General features: G+C 40.3%; 1 long non-coding RNA gene across 1 annotated transcript; it reads right to left on the bottom strand.

Annotated features, from left to right (window-relative positions):
- Positions 1–26: 26 nt before the first annotated feature.
- Positions 27–1,689, bottom strand: LOC146659259 (uncharacterized). Its single transcript, XR_014913788.1, has 3 exons — positions 1,253–1,689; positions 560–778; positions 27–354 (listed from the first exon to the last, which is right to left on the bottom strand). It is a non-coding gene; the product is annotated as an uncharacterized LOC146659259 (long non-coding RNA).
- Between the last annotated feature and the right edge of the window lie 2,140 nt (positions 1,690–3,829).

Below are 3,829 nucleotides of genomic sequence, written 5' to 3'. Positions count from 1 at the left end.
AAGGAAAAACAGAAGGGCTGGAGCACTCAAGTCCAAAGGTTTTATTAGGTGCAAAAAAAGGAAAGAAACTAACGTTTCGACACAGTGTGTGTCTTCGTCAGAGTAACTCTGACAAATGTCATTACAAACTGAAGTTCAGTTGGTATCTAAAACCCAGCTATGTCCTTCAGGGCCAAATACAGTTCTGTGGCCGATTCCCAGTCTTGTGGCTGCTGCAGTGTGTTTTGTTGTACAGCCTGTTGTAAATATTCCTCAATGTTTGGATCACCACACAATCCAACCGGTAGCCCCTCCTCGGGAAACACATCCAGTTCCCTCTCCTCAACAGCAAGTCCACAGTCTCTTGAACCATATCTGCAAAATGAAAATAGAACAGTGAAGGATTTTTTGCTGACAATATGGAACTATATAAATCAACGCATGCAGTGACATGTTATAAACTGCTGTATCATACTTATGTGTAAAATTATGAATATATATTAACCAACTTAAGCAATAACAACACCTTGCATTTAGTTTGATGCAAAAGGTTAATTCATTTTGTTAAGAACTCAAATACCTGTGAGGCAAGAGATAGAGTTCGTTTGGAATCCCCCCTGGACACGATGCAAGTCTGCTTGGCCGGATCCTGTGTTTGTTCCAGAGGTCTTTGCATTCATCCAGGTCTTTCTGTAGAACCCCTCTGAAGCAGAATCTCAGCAAGCATTGGTGTTCGTGGCTTCCATTTAAGTTTCCAGAGTCTCTTAGGTCTCCAAACAAGTCCATCCAAAACTGAGACCTGGGTATATAATTAATATTTAAGAATCAATTTAGCTTTGTTCTTGGTCATTTTATAGGGTTTGTTACATTTTGGTCCCATTTAAAACATGCCACAAATGGATGTCAAACAAAGTAATGCATATTAGTTTTCCATAAATATTGTAGCGACCCTGCAGTAATGTTCTTGTTAAAAATGCTGTATTCTTTTCACTCTGTTCTGTGTGTTGATTGTGAGGAGTGGAGAGTTTGGTCTGAGTTTTTCATTTTGTATTGGCGTCGTTAAATCTAGGCAAGCATGCTCATTTCGGCACAACAGCTGACAGTGACCATTTTGAGTTCCTGCAATAAAGTGACGGCTGTTAACGTCTATCTCATCCAACTTTTCAACACGTCCAGCAGGACGCTACTCTATTTTCTTAATAAATGCATGTAAAAAAAACGATCTGATCAGCTTTCACTGTAGCTTACACCTACCAGACACAAATGTACCCACCTTCCTCTTCTGAAATAAGACCACCATGACTCGATGCGCTGATTCCCAGTAGATGATCCGTAACTGTGGCTTGACGATCCAGCATAATAGTCCGTGTGCGCGTGACGGAGGGTACACTGTATTGCTGCCATAGTCCCATTCTCAGTCCCGAAGTCTGTTCGTAATCTCATTGGTATCACACCAAGACTCTTTACACAGTTTATATAATTGTGAGCTATAACAGCCGGGTTGTTGTTTGTTGCTCCACACACAAGCCACATCAGTCTTCTTGAAAAGCCATCTATACATCCTGACAGGGCCAAGCCAAAGGGTTTCAGTTTATCATAGCCATCTACATGCCATATGTAATTGGGCCCCATGGAGTGATACGTGCGTCTTGTGAACCTCCTTCGAGTTCTCAAAGCGATTCCTTGAGGATTTAGTTGTCTCAACAGCCTCATAACTACATCACGCTTGACACGCAGCTTGTGTTTTTGTTTGAGAACTTGCCACATGGTCCGATATCCAAACAATTGTCCTGGTCCTCGAAGCTCGGCCAAAATGGCACGCCTCACCTCAGGAAGTGGAGAATAGTTGCCTCGTCTGTACAGTCCAGATTCTTTTAAATGCGTTTTCAGTGTACGCATACTAATTGCAATGTCATGATTACACTTGAGCATAGGGCTGGGCGATATGACCCAAAATTCATATCTCGATATTTTTTAGCTGGATGGCGATATAAGATATATATCTCGATTTTTTTTTAAGCCATAAAGTAAGAACAAAAAGAGAGTTCTTAGTCAAAGCTGTGTCCCAGATGTCACACAGGCACTTTTATTAACATACAGCACAGATGTACATGAAAAATTACTCAAAATTAAATTATGAGAATTCATTAAATAATAATGCTCCATAAATAAAAGAAAACAAGGTTGTTTTTGTGCTAAACAAAGAGCTCACAATTGTGCAGTCAAAATGTAAACTAAAAGACGCTGAGCGTAATAACAAAGACAGATTTCACAGCTGCTCTGTTCCCAAGTTTTACTGTGTGACTGATAGCCTGGAGTTTGAAATCCGCTTCATAACCACCTCTCTTACAGGTGCCATTTATGGTCCTTATACACACACAATACGGTAATATTACGTTGATGCACAGTACGTATCACTCCGCGAAGCTCCTCGGTAGCCGTAATGCGCCGACAATCTATCAAGCGGTGCAGCTCCGTAGCTTACCAAAGTCGTACTCAAACATTTTTGACAGATTGCTGAGCGCCGTGTACCACATAAAATCGGTTCGCGGCCATCAAGCACAACCAGAATTCATACATAAGGCGCGCTATCAACTTTTGAGAGAATGAAAGGATTTTAGGGTTAGCGCTGTTAGCTCGTTAGCATGTTTAGCTCGTTAGCACGTTGACGCCGTCCAGCCCCACGCATGGGGCGATGCGCAGTAACTCGTTAACGGAGATTTGCCGTGTCCGTCTTGTCGCTGCCTGCACGTGAAGCGATGGGGGAGGAGGGGGAGTTGTCTTCAGTGAAGGCGAGGCGGAGTAACGTTGCGTAGAGACAAAAGTGGACGAAAGAGAGGCAAACTTGCGGCTCCACAACTATAATTATAACGTAACATAGACTATATCGATATAAAGGATATTGTCACATCTTATATCTCGTATAAAAATATATCGATATGTTTTAAAAACTCGATATATCGCCCAGCTCTACTTGAGCATATCCAGTATCACCTCGTATGTATGTCCTGAATCAAAATATTCTCGAATAGCGACAGCTATGTTTGGGTCACCGCTAATGTTCATGTTTGAAAAAAATGCGCCACAGGCAGAGTAACTTCCGGTTCTAAAGATGAACAGCGCGGACGTCCAATCAGTGATGTCTCCTGTTGCCGACTGGTACCTACCCTTTCCGGTTTTCTTAACGTAATTGTGCTTCTCAATTTGTTTTTGTGATTCTTCTTTTGTTTTTGTGCTTCTTGATTTGTTTTTGTGATTCTTCTTTTGTTTTTGTGCTTCTTGATTTGTTTTTGTGATTCTTCTTTTGTTTTTGTGCTTCTTGATTTGTTTTTGTGATTCTTCTTTTGTTTTTGTGCTTCTTGATTTGTTTTTGTGATTCTCAGTTTTGTTTTTGTGCTTCTCAATTTTGTTTTTGTGATTCTCAGTTTTGTTTTTGTGCTTCTCAATTTTGTTTTTGTGATTCTCAGTTTTGTTTTTGTGCTTCTCAATTTTGTTTTTGTGATTCTCAGTTTTGTTTTTGTGATTCTCCATTTGTTTTTTTGTTTCTCAATTTTGTTGTTGTGTTTAGCAATTTGTTGGTGTGATTTGCACTTCAGGGCCACCGTAGATAAGGCACAAGTTACCCAGTATACTCACTATCAGCTTCAGCATTAGAGTAATGCATGCATTCTTCACCTTCTATACAATCAGTTGCCAGTTTATTGAACAGATAGCTAAACACTAATACAGACCAAGATAATTATCCTGCAAATAAATGTCAGCAAAGGTTCTACAGATGTTGTGTTTACTTTGTTTATCAGGTTGCCAGCCTGAAAGCAGGCTAAATAAATTTAGACTGGAGTGTGAGAAA

This window comes from Rhamphochromis longiceps, linkage group LG11, assembly GCF_057381845.1.
Source record: "Rhamphochromis longiceps isolate RC_006_pf linkage group LG11, R_longiceps_female_GT1.1, whole genome shotgun sequence".
NCBI classification, from domain to species: Eukaryota; Metazoa; Chordata; class Actinopteri; order Cichliformes; family Cichlidae; genus Rhamphochromis; species Rhamphochromis longiceps.
This window is presented reverse-complemented; position numbering and strand designations above follow the sequence as displayed.